Genomic DNA, 17,011 nt, shown 5'->3' on the forward strand with positions numbered 1-17,011 from the left:
CTCAATCATTGGTCTGATAAGTGAAGAGTACAGGGGTACAATGACCTCTCCTGATCTGGATGTGAATCCCTTCATGATCAGGTGGGCAATGTAGAAGGTCTTCCTAACCACTTTGGCAATGTGAGTGTCAAAAGAGAGGTTACTGTCAACTTGGGTCCCCAGGTCCCTGATAACTTCTTCCGTGTTTAATGGATTACCACCTATGTGGTAATTAGGGGTTACCTTGTTTTTCCCAAAGGGTATGACTATACATTTTTTTGGCATTTAGCTTAAGGCCATGGCTCTGGCACCAGTTATCCATTTCTATGAGACCTTTCTGGAGGATGTCTGTGTCTGATGGAGTGTCAATTATGGTGCCCAGTTTGCAGTCATCTGCAAATTTTGTCAGCCACAATCCCCTATGTTTGCCTGCACTTCAGAAAAATAAATGCCGAACAAGTGGGGCCCAGGACTGTGCCCTGTGGGACACCGCTCGTGACCGGCTTAGAGTCTGACATGGCACCAGCAACTCTAACCCTGTGTGTTCTGTCCTTGAGCCAGTTTGCAACCCATCTTGTGACATATGGGTTTACATCTAAGCTGGTGAGCTTTTCTATGATGCCCGAGTGGGGTATTGTGTCGAGCGCTTTGCTAGGTCAAGGTAGGCTGTGTGAACTGCCTTACCCTCATCAATGGCCTTAGTGACTATTATGAAAAAGTCGACCAAGTTCAAGAGGCAGGATCTGCCCTTGACAAAGCCAAATTGGGTAGGATCCAGTGTCTGTAGGTCCCCAATGTCTTTATTTATGAGTTCCATTATGATCCTCTCCATAGCTTTGCAGACAAGGCTCGTCAAGCTTATGGGGTGGTAATTTCCAGGGTCCATAGAAGCACCGCCTTTGTGGAGTGGGACCACAGTTGCCGTACGCCATTCTTTGGGTACGTATCCTGTAGTAAGGCTAAAATTAAACAGCAGCCTTATGTGTGGGTTTAGTTCCTCATTGAGTTCGTGTAGCACACAGCCGGGGACACCGTCCCGTCCCATTGATGCTGTGTTTTTTGCTTTAGAGAGAGCAGCTCTCACCTGGGCATCTGAGATGTTTGAGAGGCTAGACTCTGGTGGGATAGATATTTCTCCTTCTGGGGGGGGAGGGAGGGGAGAAATTTGCACTGAACCTGTCTGCCAGTATGTTGGCAAGGTCTGTGGGTTCAGTGATTTTTTTATCATTTTGGACTAATTCTGAGCATATCTGGGAGTTTCCACCCAGGTTTCTAACATAGCTAAAGAAGGCTTTATGATTGTCTTTTGTCATTAGCGATTTTTCTCTCAAAGTTACAGTAATTTTATTTTTTTTTTTTTTTAACCAGAAGCAAGTCACAGGTGAAGGGAAACGCACATCAAGTCTATGGCTTAAAATTCAGCATTCTGCAATTCAGCAATGTAAACTTTCAGTATAATTAGACTTAAATGAGTTTATTATTTTTAAAATTAGGCATTGCGATCTCAGTCAAATGAAATTCAATATGTTGAGATTTCAGTTGTGAAGTAGACCATATTTTGAAAATGTATACATGTATACATATACACAATAACACTTGAAAAAATGTTATAAACTTTTATAAGTATTACCAATTCCAAATACAACTAATTGTATACATTAATCTTCAAACTTTATTTAAAGGGACCTAATCTACAGCATACCTTTCACGTAGACTTGCCCAGAATTCATTACCAAAATACTGTTAATGGAAACGTTTTCATTAATTCCTGGGTATTCTGTTGCATTGGAATTTCAACTGCCAAATCATTTCCTTTATTTGCAAGGTAGGTTCCCAAACCGAAACTCTTACATTCTGAAGTACCTTCTCTGAAATAAAAGATTTCTTAAAATTCCCACATCTCAAGGTATGTTTATGTAAGGAATTCTTCTCTCCTCTCTGTTACGGCACATACTTGTTCATAAATCCTGTTTTTTATTTCGTCTCTCTTTTTCCTACAAAAAAAAAAGAAAGTCACATGATAAACATTGTGCAACATAAACCACTCCTTTGGTATTACAATTGTATATATCCCTGCATAATTACTCTAGTGTGGTTAACTGTGACATTACTAGTACCTTCCAAAGTACACTACATTATTTGCATGCCCTGCATTTTGACATTCGTCTACTTTTATATTCATCTATCATTCCCTTTTTTCATAATATTCCTCAAATTCATGCTCCTCTTAAATACAAACTTAGGTTTGGTTCCAGTACATTCCGAAACACTCCAATTCTTTAAAAATAGTTTTCATTTCACTATTCATTCCACTGTACATCAATAAAAATGTCTTAAAAAATCTTCTCCTTTACCATTACTTTTATAGGTTTTTCCTCTCCTCTCAGTGTTAGAAAAAAAAACTACCTTACCTAGCCTCTGAAACTTAATCACCTACTTCCTGAACAAATTTCATTAAATAACCACATTCCGTGAACATTTTACTCAACTGTTCCACCCCAAATTTAAAATCGATATTTTCAAATGTTATCCTAGACAGTCTCGCAAATTTGGCTTTAACTAAATTTCTCTTTTGCCACATCAGGTAAGCACTAGTAAAAAACTAACCATCAGACCAGGTAGCTTTCTGAAAAGTAATTTATTTAAATTAAATTTTCTCCCAGTCCTTACTAAAAGTAAAATCCAAATTTCCTTGCAATCACACTCAATCGTAAACTTTAAAAATTATGTTACCACATAAATATAACAATACAATTCTCTTAATTGATCAAGTGTACCTTTCCATGAAATTAGTAGGTTGTCAAGGATTCAGAAATAGGGTTAAATATGTTCATAATTATTATTAAAATACAATTCCTTTCCCAATATCAAAATAATATTTTGAAACATTGGAGCAGCTGCTACTCCCATTACCAACCCTCTCTTTGGCCTGTAATGGTCACCTTCAAAACATACGTAGTTATTAATTATAACTTTTTCCATCATTTCAACAAAAAAAAACTAGTTCTTGGCTCACGCTTGTTCCTGTGTATAGTACTTCCTGAAAGCACTCAAGTCCTTCTCAGTGATGTATAACTGAATAAATAAATAAATAAATAAATAAATAAATAAATAAATAAATTATCCTCAACATACATGGTAACAAATATTTATGTCTCATCAAATTCCACCTTGGCCAATTCAAAACAATGCTATAAATCTTTTAAAACATATTTCTTGTCATAAAAAAAAAATTCTTAAAATCATGTCAACCATTTTGGCCAAAAGTTTTGTTTTAGACCTCCCAGAAGACACAGTCAGTCAAAGAGGGGGATCACTAGTATCCTTGAGACTTTTTGCATCCCAAAAATCAACGGGACCAATGGCTTCTTTACGGTCAAATAATTAACCATGTTTGAACTCATAGTACCGTTACTGAATACCTCATACAACCATGTACCTGTTTTACAGTATGCTCAATTACTTTCATTTTTAGAGCTAAACTCAAAAAAGATGGTCATTAAAACAGACTATATCTTGGTATGATCGCCTACATGGGTGTTGTGAGGTTTGCCACTTCTGTCCTAAGAAGCATGAAGTTGGCTTTGGAGTAGTTTTTGACGGTTGTTTCCTTAATGGGGGTGGGATATGGATGTCTAGGGTGATTTGTTTGTGGTCGGATCTGACCAGCGAGGAGCTGACCTCTGGTGTGGAACACCTGTTACCCATATTGGTAATGACCAGGTCCAGGATATTGCTGCCCCTGGTGGGGGTGTGGACAAGCTGATCCAAGGCACTGGAATTTATAAAATTCCAGAAAACGTTCAGCGAAGCAGTTGATACACGAGTAGTTTTCCCAGTTGATGGTGGGGTAGTTGAAACCACCCATAATTAAGGTATTGTGCTGTACCTTAATATTTTCCAGTATCTTAAGAAATGAAGAGAGTGCGAATCCTGGGGCATGGTGGGGGAATCTGTAACAAGCTACAACCTGGATTGCAGTCATACCCACTGTTAGTTGCACTTGGGTAATTTCGGATGCATTATGTTCAGCAACTAGCCTGGAGATGCAGATATCCTTAATGAATATGGACACGCCTCCACCTTTAGTGTTTCGGTCCAGGTTAGGTGGCTGAAAGGTGTGGTATGAATTATAGCCTGGTAATGCAGGGGTGCTTTCTAGAGCCTTGAACCAGGTCTCTGTCACTGCACAGATGTCGAATGTTCTCCATTTTAATGAGTGCCTCAAATGAGTGCATTTTGAAGTTTATAGACGTTTAGCATAGAGTAGCATTATCCTCAGAGTTTGCTTGCTTGTATCTGTTACAGTGGTGAATTTAGCATTTGAACCTTACCTAAAAGGGGCACTATAGAGGTGGCAAGAGCCTTAGCCAGTATCTGGAATCCCAGGGGCAACAGGTGCAGGGCATCTCTGGCAAAGCATCATGGTCTGTCGACCATGTTACCCTAGGCAGACTGATACCGGATCCCCTTAGAATGACACCAGAAGCTTAGCCAATTGTTGAAGTCAATCATTTTGTCTTTGTACTGTGGTATCATTCTGGGCAATGGCAGGATGCTAGTCAGGGCTAGGGTCATACCTGCCTTTGTTACAAGATCCGAGAGCTACTCCATGTCTCTTTTCATATAGTCCAGGTAGGTACGTCTTAGGTCATTTCACACCAACATGCACAATAAGAGTCACATTTGTACTTGTTGTGGAGTGACCCGAGTGCATGTGTTATGTGACGGATCCTAACATCCGACAGGCAGCTGACAGCAACTTTCTCCTTGTTTAGCCTGGTAAGTGGGACATAAAAGTGTGCCCAACTATAGAGTCACCTAGTACTACTGTGTTGGGTACACTCTTTTGCCTTATGGGCTGAGGTTGAGTGGCACACTGACATTGTGGGCTATTTCTCATTTGGGTAGTGTGTGTGTGTGGGGGGGGGGTTTGTCTGCATTTCAGCTTGGGAGGTCTCTGTTGCTTGGGCAGATTTTTATTGATAGCCTTCATGAATGTAGGTGTGCGCTTTGTGTTTCTGTGTGGGTTTTGAAGGACTGTGTGTTGAGTGTGGTGTGGTGCAGATGTTTACCTTCTCCTCTTGACTGTCTATTCCAGTCTTGGCAGGAGAGAGCTTGGCTTCCAGTCTGGCTATAGAAGTGCATCTCTCAGGTTGTAGTGTTGGGTGGTAGGAGAAGAGGGTTGTCTGTGTACATGAGGCAATTGCTACATTGCAGCAAGATGCCCAGATTTATCAGGTGGACAGGAGAAAACGCCAGGAGCTGACCCATGGACATGCCTGGATAGGCGCTTATTAATTTAAGTACTAAGAACAGTTTTCCTCATTACAAGTGAAGAAAGGTAGAGTGCTATAGTACTTTGTAGTTTATTTAGTGCTTACGAGTTCTGAGCAACTGAAGTGTGTAAAAGGTCTAAGGGATTTGAGATCTTTGCTTGGAGTTGCTTGCATGTGTATTATCGTGCCCCAGGTAGGTGCACAGGAGTTTTTCCTTGATGAATGGCTGGTGGTGGAGGTGTAGTGGAGAGGAGGGAGGTAGTTGGGAGCATGTCTTTTTGTGTGTGTGATGGGTTGGCAGAACTTTGGAGTTCGCTGCAGACTACTGTGTAAACAGTGCTGGGTGAGCAAGTTGGTATTGTTAGGAAGGTAATTTTTTTGAGCTGTGGTGCAGAGTCTGAGATACCTGAACATACTGGGGCCTTGTTGGGTCAGACTGTGGTGGCTTCCAGGGAAGTGGTTTGCTGCAGGATAAGGGTCATGGTCTGGAATGGCTGTGCTGGAAATGGCGAGTGTAGTGAAAGGGATGGAGCAGCTGGGGGTGGGCTCTTCAAAGTGGGTTGGGAGCAGACTGCACGGTGGAAGGAGGGAGTTGTGGGAACAGTGAATGCAGGGTGATATTTCTGGAGAGGGCTAGGATTTTAAAGCAGAATTTGAGTGAGCTGTATGGCATTTGGCTGACAGTGACCAATTAGACTGTAGGTGACGTATGGCGTTTTCAGCTACGGGATTGCCAGTGTGGCTTGTTTTCATTTCTTTAGATGTTTCTTGTTTAAAAAAATAAAACAAATGCACACGTTCCCATGAAACGTACGTTTTTTCTAGTCTAACCCAGTTAAATTGTGCCTTGGAGAATATGGACATTTTAATCAGAGTTTCCAGTACCAAATTCACATCTTCCATAAATTTCTTCAGAAATCTGCATTTTTGCAATATTTTCCCTTCTAGTCTCCCCAGACACATACTCACTTTTTCAAATCAAATTCCACTCCCCACCTATAAGTAATATTCCCTGCTGAAAGCCAATTACCTCTCCAAAAGTTTTCTTAAGCTCCATAACAGTTTTTAGGTGGAATATAAAAAAAAGTGCCAGTGCGATCCTCTGCCGTTGCTAACAGCCATTACCATCACAAATCTACCATCATCATCTTTTTCAGTCTTCTATCGCTATTGGAGCTACTCTAGCAATTAACAAGTACTCCCTTTTTTACTTCGTCACTAATATTCTGCTTAATATCCATCCTGAAATCCTTCCTTTAAATCAACATTTTCATGCTCAGTTCTTTCCAAATATCTTAAACAGTATTTGCACTCTGCATTTCTTAGTACAATTCAACGCTGTCCGCCTACATTCACAAAACCATTCACATTCCATAATATAGAAAAGGACTCCATTATGACAAGGAATTATTCCCACCCATTATATATGGCAGATATATGCACCCACCAAGTTCTGGCAGATATTTTCCTCTCCATGTGAACCTGCCACATTTTCCAACACTTTTTTTTGGTCATTAAAACAAAAAACTCCAGAACACCCCCATAGCCTGCTAATTTAATACAAACACGCACAACAATGTACATGTTCAAATAATGAAGTTTGGCCTTTCTAAAAGAACAACTGCCTAAGCAGACAGCAACAGACACAACCATCATCCAACCTAAAGTAAAGGTTGTCTTTGGCAAGACTTGTGTACTGCCTACGCTCCTACTCCAAAAAAAGAACAGGCAATAATTTATCTTTATTCCCCTTCCAGATGTTAAAACTTGCACACCTTCAGAAATCATTAACTTTTACCCTTAAAGAAACCAGTGTTCTGGCTTTTTTTGTCCTATTATCAGCTGGTCTCCATGGAAACACAAAACATTTATTGTTAAGCTGCAGAGTTCTAAACACATGCTGAACATTTATTGCTAAAGGAAAACTTTTCATTACATTCAGTACTGCCTCATTTACTTGTTTCCACTTAAAGCTCGTTACTAGCTGAAGCTAAGCATCTTAATCCAGACATTCACCTATGCAAATTTAAGAGAAACATATCAGCTCTGCATATATTAGGGACATGTACCTCTACCATTTCAACCACCTAAACAACCCAAAATCATAATCTACTAACTTAAACATGCTTTTGTCCAGACTTATCTTTTTGCATTGTAATACCTATATTTCTTAAAAAAAAAGTCACCTATTTTAGTACAGTTTTTTTAGATAGGTGCCGCCTCACAGTAAGACGCTGTCCGGTTCGATTCTCAGCTAGAGCATCTTCTGCGTGGAGACATGCGTGAATGGGCGTACCTTCGTTGAAGGTTGTGCATCAGGCCAGGCAAGCCGGTACGTAAAAATCAACTGCCAATCATTAGCGGACCAGCTGTGCGACCCCTAACCGGGAAAAGCCAAGAGACACAAACAAACCTACAATTTATATAATGCAATATTTCCAAGAAATACTGTAAACAGAAACGGATTCACTTCCATTTGCCTTTTTCCTTTCTCTTCTCCCCTCAGTATCTATCCAACATTAAATGACATGAAGTGGGGCAAAAGCCTTTCAGTTCCCCAAAAAGTTTAACCAAGTCAGCAAAAGTCAATCCTTTCCAATTTTACTTGTACAGCCATATTTCACAAATGCAACAGATGCTTTGTAATCTCATATTTATTCACTAACTTCCATGTCGCTATTCTTGCTGCTCATCTTCCCAACTCTAAATTACAGTTCAAACTCTGAAGTACTACCAATTTGGTCAACTCCTATGATTTTCTCCGTTTCTCAAGCATTTTCATAAGGAACACTGGAAAAGCTTTTACTGGCAAAGTCTCACTATGAGCTTTATCATCAGAATACTGAGAACCAAGACTTCCAAGATGACTGCACATTGACTAACATCTTAACTCCTGCTCTCCCAGTGTAAAAACAGAAACTTAGCAAAAAAAAAGCCAGTGGACCTAGATTTTTGGGAAATTTCATTAACTGTCTAGTAAGTGCACGGTCTGGATGCCAGGAAAAAAGAAATAGAGGACCTAAGAAAAATCAGCTACAAAAGGCAAAAAAAAACACCACACATACTGGGAAAGTACTGCAACTGTTCAGCAAAAAGCAGTGCAAGCTCCAGACATGACTTCCAGTAACCTAGAGGAAAGTATAAGCCAACTGCCCACAGACTGACTAAAAGAATTAAACACTGATGGAGTATATATCAACTCACATAATAAAAAAGACTGGAAAAAATGGAAGAAGCTTTAAACAAATATTCAGATAAGGTGATAAAACTGTAAAACTAAAAGGTCGAAATGAAGACAAGGCTGGCTGAATACGAGTGCACTCAGGAGATATTTCAAACAATAGTGGAAATACAGGACAGAGTACACAGAAACAACCTGAGTTTTTTGCTGTACCTGAGAAGCTGGAAGCAAGACATGGTATTAATTTTATGAAAGTACAAATTCCACAACAGGAGCAATTAACTGAAAGGGCACATCATGTGTATCCTCCAAACCTGGCTATGAGAAAACAACCTAGATCTTGTGCTGGTAAGATTGCATCTTTACTATTAAAGGAGTCGATTTTAACAAAAAAGTGCGCTAGGAGGACAGAACGCTAAAAGTGGGAAACAGCAGTGTGTTTTTGGAGAATGGCTACTCATTGTTCATCAGGCAGGCCAGGAGTTAAAGTACTGCATTATTCAGGGAATGTCAAGAAGCAAGTGTCAGATTCTAACTGCTGTACCCACCTATCTTCAAAATATTTCCCCGGAAAAGAAAATCATTTTTGATTAAGTACATGCAAACAAAGAAATACAAGTTTGTCCAACAAAAAGATGTAAAACAATATATTTTAAATTTTGTTCCTCTTGTAATAATGATCACAGATGGACAGTGCCAGTGAAGCCCTCTTCCAGCGTTTCAATGGAAAATGCTTAAAAAGGAAAAAAGCATAAAAGAAAGAGTTGACTTGAAGAATCAACAGTACATTGGAAATAAAGTAGATCCACAGTTTGGGAGAAGCAGCTGAAAAGTAAAAGAAAATTTGGAAATATTGGACTCTCGGACTCCGTTACACTTGTAGGGGACTTCATGTCATTAATGTTCAGAAAAATACTCAGGAGAGGGGAAAAGAAGGGAGAAAGTTAAAGTAAAATTGTTTTCTTAATAGCTCTATTTAAGATAGTGGATGATTTTCTTTGCTTGTTTTCAGGTTTAAGCGGAATGGGGGATACCAATGTAAACAGGTGCCCCTGTTTTATTTTATTTTTCGCTCTCTTCAGTCTCCTTTCTCCTTGTTCAGTTTTAAGAAATGTTGAGCAATAAAAAAGAAGAATCAAAATCTGGTTAAGACAGCATGACAAAAAATAGTATGCTTTTTCTCATTCTTGCATACGAGAATAACTGGGTTAAGGTCATTACCTTAATCTAGGTAACAAGTTTTAAGAAAATGCAAGTAAATAAAAATATTGACTATTATAAAATATGGACTATAAGGCTTTTTTGCAGCAAACGTGTGTGCCGGCTTCTCATGTCTCTTGCAGACAATCTGATACAGAGAAATGGCTTGGAAAAATGTTTTCTGAAAGCATTCAAGTGTCTTTCCAGCTTACACAGCTATTAAAATAAGACAAAACCAGACAGCACTTAATAGAACCATGGGTTGTACCATATGTCTTAGCATGGGCAACCTTTCTTTTAGGTCAGCTTGAGTCCGTGTGTGGCTGTCAGTTTGGAACATTTGTTTTTATTAGGAGAGTAAAACTTCAATATGTCATGATGTACATAGCTCTGAGTGTTATCACCAAGTTAATAGGTTTTAATGGGTATTAGTTGTGTGTGTTAATTTAGGGTTTTCAATAAAACAGATTTCTGCAAGATGTGACAAAAGCTCACATGGAGATGACAAGAAACTGTATAAAATATAAGTATAAAATATAAGTATCTTGATTTTTTTTTATTATTTTTACAGATTACTGTTTTTACAATTTAATATATATAAAGCACTTTGTCTATTCAGTATCTTCAGAAATCCTTATCCGTTTAAAAACTTTCATTTGTCTCTGTAGTGCTTGCTGTCTTGTAGGCTATTTTGTCCCAGCCTCCCTCCCTGTTGGGTGTCTTGCTCTTATACTTGGTGGCTTTGCAGTTGCCCGCCCCTACTGTGACACACCTCCCAGTCTAGTGTCATTAGCTCATTCTGCTTAATACAGAGAGAACATTTGATAAGGCCTTCTGTTCCTCATTTTTCCCTTTCAAAAAGTAAAACAAAACTTTTTTTTTTTTTTTTTTCTTCTCTTTCGCCTGAACCTTCTTGTGTTCTGACTGTCCTTCTCAAACATTTTGGAAATATACAGTACATTTCAAAGCATTTGTTATAACTGTATTTGCTATAACTGATTTAAGTATTTTTTCTGGCTTTTTGATTTACTGCTTAGCGACTGCATTTTAGCCTGTTTATACAGCTCTGCATTCTATTTAAACTGTTTTTGTGTTGATTAACTGTTTTGCACTTTTAAAAAGTTAGTTGTTGCTTAATTTTACCTGTAGGCTAACACACTCAAGTGCGCTAGCCGCTTAAAAGCATTTATAGCATTTACTGTCTGTTTTCTACAAAAAAGAAAAAGAAGAAAAAAAAAAAAATCTGTTTTCCCACCTTACTGAACTAGAATAGTCCAGTCTTCAGAGTTTGCTGATCTCTGGGCTTTCTCTTGGTTCCTGTGCTATTCCATATCCTTATTTGGATAAAAGGAAGCGTCTTTGTTCACCAGTGGGAGTGGGGAGCACTGAGCAGCCTATTTGTCCCTAGAGGAGTGGTTCCAGCCAGAAACTTGTAGTCTATTGGCCATTTTGGATCAATTCCTAGCTCTTTTCAGCCCCCTGTAATAAAGCCTGCTTTAGCGCGCTTTTTCGCTTGTATTCAACTCAACACAGCTCCTCGTGCTGTCCTGCAGAGTTCTACAAGCAGCAGAGAGCAAAAGAGTGACTTTTTCCTGATTTAAGTATTTTTTTCTGGCTTTTTGATTATTTACTGCTTAGCGACTGCTTTTTCGCCTGTTCATACAGCTCTGCATTCTATTTAAACTGTTTTTTGTGTTGATTAACTGTTTTGCACTTTTAAAAAAGTTATTTGTTGCTTAATTTTACCTGTAGGCTAACACACTCAAGTGCGCTAGCCGTTTAAAAGCATTTACTGTCTGTTTTTCCTCTTTTCTGCAAAAAAAAAAAAAAAATCTTGTTTTCCCGCCTTACTGAACTAGAATAGTCCAGTCTTCAGAGTTTGCTGATCTCTGGGCCTTGGCTTGGTTCCTGTGCTATTTCATATCCTTATTTGGATAAAGGGAAGCTTCTTTGTTCACCAGTGGGAGTGGGGAGCACTGAGCAGCCTATTTGTCCCTAGAGCAGTGGTTCCAGCCAGACACTTGTAGTCTATTGGCCATTTTGGGTCAATTCCTAGCTCTTTTCAACCCCCTGCTATAAAGCCCGCTTTAGCGCTTTTATGATTTAGCGGAGTTGCCCATAGAGCACCATCGGGCAGCGCCGGTTAAACAAGGTTAAACTATTTCTGTCTCCGTAAAGTCTGCTTTTCAATTTTTCCCTTAGAACTTCTCTACTTGCAATCTAAACAGTCTATTCTCTATCTCAAAAGCTCAGCACTTGCTCCTAAAGCATTTTTATATAGGTAAAGCTCAGCACTTGCTCCTAAAGCATTTTTATATAGGTAAAGTACTTGTATACTAAACAAAGTACTACATTAGCCTAGAATCCCCTTGAGTACCCATTTCCCTATAGGTCCCTTCTGACTCAGTTACACAGCAAACTTTTTCTAGCATGTCTAAGGGTCAGTTGCTAGCGTCCTCTCCTGTTCAGCTGGTGAATCTGGGCATCTTGAGGCAATGTTACAATTGCCTCGTACACAGACAACCCACTCCTTCTCCCACAAAACACAAATACATGTGAGAGATGCAACTATATAGCCAAACTGGAGGCTGAGCTCTCTCAACTCAGGACTGGCAAGACCAGACAGGAGGAGAAGGAAACCACGCACACCACAAACCCAGTTTCACATAGAACTATCACAACTGCAAAACAAACACATAAACACACAAAGACATACTCGGAGGCAATGATCAAAAATCTACCAAAACTACAGAGGCCTCAAAAGCAGACACCCAAGCAACTGCCACTTCAAGACATAAGACATGCAACACACAGTTCTCAAAGTCAGTGTGCTAAACAGTCACAGCCCTTAAGGCCAACCACAATGCCAGACACACTTGTTATAGGTGACTCCATAGTCAGACACACTGACGTCCCACTCACCAGACTGAACAAGGAAAAGATCACAGTAAGCTGCCCGTCAGGCGCTAGAATCCGCCACATAACACAAGCATTCAGGTCACTCCACAGCAAGTACAAGTATGACTCAGTCATTGTCCATGCCGGTGTGAACGACCTGAGACGTACCTCCCTGGACTACAGGAAAAGAGACATAGAGGAGCTCTCAGATTATGTAGCCCAGGCCGGTATGACCCTGAGCAGTATCCTACCCTCACCAAGAATGATGCCACAATACAGAGACAAAATGATCAGCTTTAATAAATTGGCTTAATTACTGGTGTCATTCTAAGGGGATCCAATGTCTGCCTGCCTGGGATGACATGCTTGACAAGCCACGCTGCTTCGCAAGGGACGGCTTGCACCTGTCACCCCTGGGCTTCCGGATATTGGCAAAGGCTCTTGCCACCCCCATAGTGCCTTTTTTAGGCAAGGCTCAAATGATAAACCTACCGCCCTAGAAAACAAAAATGGAGAAAAACTAAGGGTAATACTGCTCAATGCCAGAAGTCTAAACCTCAAGATGCACGCCCTCGAAGCCCTCCTCCGTATGGAGAACATCGATGTCTGTGCTGTGACTGAAACCTGGTTCAAGGCTCCTGAGAGCACCCCAGCACTATCAGGTTATACCTCATATCATGCGTTCCGGCCCTAAAATCCAGACCGAACCACAAAAGGAGGGGTAGTATCCATATTCATAAAGGATACCCACACCTCCAGGTTAGTGGCAACGCACGAAGCATCGGAGACCATCCAGGTGCAATTAACCATAGGTAAAACTGCCCTACAATTTGTAACATGCTACAGACCACCTTCTCAAACTCAGGAAACCCACACAGCCTTCCTGAAGACACTGGAGAGTATGAATGTCTCTCCAAACACCATCATATTGGGTGACTTCAACTACCCAAACATAGACTGGGAACATTACTCAAGCCCCAACACCCTAGCCCAAAGGTTCCTTGAGTTCATAAACTCAAATGCTATGGAACAACTAGTCACCATTCCCACAAGAGGAGAAAATATACTAGACCTGATCACAAACATGGGGACAAAATGCTCCACACCGGAAGTATATCCCTCATTGGCGAGATCAGACCATAAATTAATCTCACTGGAGATCCACATCCTGCCCCCAGCAAAAAAGACCACAGTGAAGAACTTCTCAAAAGCAAACTTCACACTTCTTAAGACTGGAGTGGTATCCTTCAAGGCCCCCCGAGCCAGTGGAAACCACAACCCACGCTGCTGAAACCCTTACAAATGCCTTCTACGAGCACCTCCAGGAATGTATGGATCAAGCAATCCCTAATAAAATCAAGACCCTTTCCACCAAAGGCAGGCGCCCAGTCTGGTGGACTCCAGCCATAAACAAACTCTACAACAAGAGGAGAAAGCTACTACATGACAGAGCAAAATCCCTAAATGGGAAGGCATCTCTGATCAATACTAGCAAAAAACTACGATCACTCATAAAATCATCCAAGGCCAACTTTGAGAGAAAAATCGCTAATAACATAAAAGACAATCATAAAGCCTTCTTTAGCTATGTTAGAAACCTGGGTGGAAACTCCCAGATATGCTCAGAATTAGTCCAAAATGATAAAAAAAAAAATCACTGAACCCACAGACATTGCCAACATACTGGCAGACAGGTTCAGTGCAAATTTCTCCCCTCCCTCCCCCAAAAGGAGAAATATCTATCCCACCAGAGTCTAGCCTCCCAAACATCTCAGATGCCCAGGTGAGAGCTGCTCTCTCTAAAGCAAAAAACACAGCATCAATGGGACCGGACAGTGTCCCCGGCTGTGTGCTACACGAACTCAATGAGGAACTAAACCCACACATAAGGCTGCTGTTTAATCTTAGCCTTACTACAGGATACGTACCCAAAGAATGGCGTACGACAACTGTGGTCCCACTCCACAAAGGCGGTGCTTCTACGGACCCTGGAAATTACCGCCCCATAAGCTTGACGAGCCTTGTCTGCAAAGCTATGGACAGGATCATAATGGAACTCATAAATAAAGACATTGGGGACCTACAGACACTGGATCCTACCCAATTTGGCTTTGTCAAGGGCAGATCCTGCCTCTTGAACTTGGTCGACTTTTCAAAACAGTCACTAAGGCCATTGATGAGGGTAAGGCAGTTCACACAGCCTACCTTGACCTAGCAAAAGCATTCGACACAATACCCCACTCGGGCATCATAGAAAAGCTCACCACCTTAGATGTAAACCCATATGTCACAAGATGGGTTGCAAACTGGCTCAAGGACAGAACACACAGGGTTAGAGTTGCTGGTGCCATGTCAGACTCTAAGCCGGTCACAAGCGGTGTCCCACAGGGCTCAGTCCTGGGCCCCCTCTTGTTCGGCATTTATTTTTCTGAAGTGCAGGCAAACATAGGGGGATTGTGGCTGACAAAATTTGCAGATGACTGCAAACTGGGCACCATAATTGACACTCCATCAGACACAGACATCCTCCAGAAAGGTCTCATAGAAATGGATAACTGGTGCCAGAGCCATGGCCTTAAGCTAAATGCCAAAAAATGTATAGTCATACCCTTTGGGAAAAACAAGGTAACCCCTAATTACCACATAACTTCTTCCGTGTTTAATGGATTACCACCTATCAGGGACCTGGGGACCCAAGTTGACAGTAACCTCTCTTTTGACACTCACATTGCCAAAGTGGTTAGGAAGACCTTCTACATTGCCCACCTGATCATGAAGGGATTCACATCCAGATCAGGAGAGGTCATTGTACCCCTGTACTCTTCACTTATCAGACCAATGATTGAGTACAACGCCCCATTCGGAATGTACCTTACCCGACACCTGCAGCAGTTGGAAAGACCCCAAAAGTTACTCACCAAAAGGATAAAGGGGCTCAAACATATGTCATACGATGCCCGACTGAAGAAACTCCAGCTCTATTCAGTCGCATACCGTCTGCTCAGAGGTGATCTGTGCCTGACATACAAGGCCATGTCCAACCCGGAATTAATGGACATGCTCCATCTCAAAAAATCCAAATCCACCAGAGCCACGAGAGCAAGAGACTTAAACCTCAATACGGGTATAAATAGGACGTGCTGGAGGGACAGATTCATCACCCAGAGACTCCCTACACTATGGAACAGAATCCCAGTCCATCTGAGGCAGAGCCCCTCACTGACTCTGTTCAAGAGAAATCTTGACGAGTGGATGGGAGATCGTAGGTTTACCCCGGGAATCATCTCTGTATCACTGCTGGACAGAGGCACAGCAAACTAATGGGTATAGTATTCTCATCCTAAGGGGTGGTGAAAGCCACACACACTCTGGCTAGGCTTATAAATGCCCTAGGGCAGATAGCCTAGTATGAACCTAAAAAAGATTAACCTGCCAAACAGTGCATGCATTTAAACACTAAACTGAACTAGACATTAACAAAAATGCTGGACATAAAAAGTGGGAATAATAATTCTTAAGAATATGAAGCTTTCTATAATGTATTTAAAACATTAATGGTCTCGCATACAAAAACAAAAAAACAAACAAACGAGAGAGTAGTGAACTACATTAAAAATGTACAGTGCAAATAGCTGTGCCACTGGAGATGCACTTGGAAAGAATTGAATGTATGAATTTGATGAAGAAAGGTTTTCAGGATGGTTATTCAGAACACCTGGGGGCAAAGGAAGAGAGGAGTACTTATATTAATTGCAAGAGGTGCTCCAATAGTAACAGAAGAGGCTAAAAATGGTAATGGCAGATCTGTAGTACTAAGGGGCTACTGGCAGGGAAAGAGGATTACCATGGCATGTATTTATATCCCACCTAAAACTGCTATAATGGAGCTTAAGAAATTAGGGGGAAATAAGATTTCAGCAAGGAACATTACTTATAGGTGAGGACTGGAATTTGATTTGCAACAGTGAAGATGTGTCTGTGGGGCTCAGAAGGGAAAATGTAACTAAGGAGAATAGACGTTTAAAGAAAAATATGAAAATATTTGGCATGGAAGATGCAAACTCGGTACTAGGAGTTCAGAGCCACTTTATATATCATTTCCAAGATACAAAAACAGGGCTAAGCTAAACAGAATTTAAAATTTCACAGAAACACATGCATTTAATTGAAGGACTTAATATACACCCAATAACCATTTCAGATCATGTGCCAATAATTAAATAAAAACAGGGTCATGAAATAAAAATGACACACTGGCACTGTCCTATCTAGCTGCTGAAAAGAGCAGCATTTAAGGAATGGGTAGTGGAAATTATTCAGTAGCCATTAGAAGACATTTCTTCTGAAAGTATAGCTATGGATTGGGATAAAATTGAACTGGAGTTTAAAAACAGGGAGAAAAAAGAAAGGGAGGTATAGTGAAGTGACAAAAATTATTTAGAGGGACTGACAAAAGCTGAAGTATTGCAAAATA

At 40.6% G+C, this 17,011-nt stretch overlaps 1 protein-coding gene across 1 annotated transcript in view; it reads right to left on the minus strand.

Annotated features, from left to right (window-relative positions):
* Positions 1–17,011, minus strand: part of TICRR (TOPBP1 interacting checkpoint and replication regulator) — a 3,405,639-nt gene that overhangs the window by 3,353,699 nt on the left and 34,929 nt on the right. Inside the window, exon 2 of the mRNA XM_044078205.1 lies at positions 1,682–1,973. The gene's annotated coding sequence lies outside the window, so the exon portion shown is untranslated. The remainder of the gene's footprint in view (positions 1–1,681; positions 1,974–17,011) is intronic.

This window comes from Protopterus annectens, chromosome 7.part0 (genome assembly GCF_019279795.1).
Source record: "Protopterus annectens isolate FY-2018-M chromosome 7.part0, PAN1.0, whole genome shotgun sequence".
Lineage (NCBI taxonomy): Eukaryota > Metazoa > Chordata > Ceratodontiformes > Protopteridae > Protopterus > Protopterus annectens.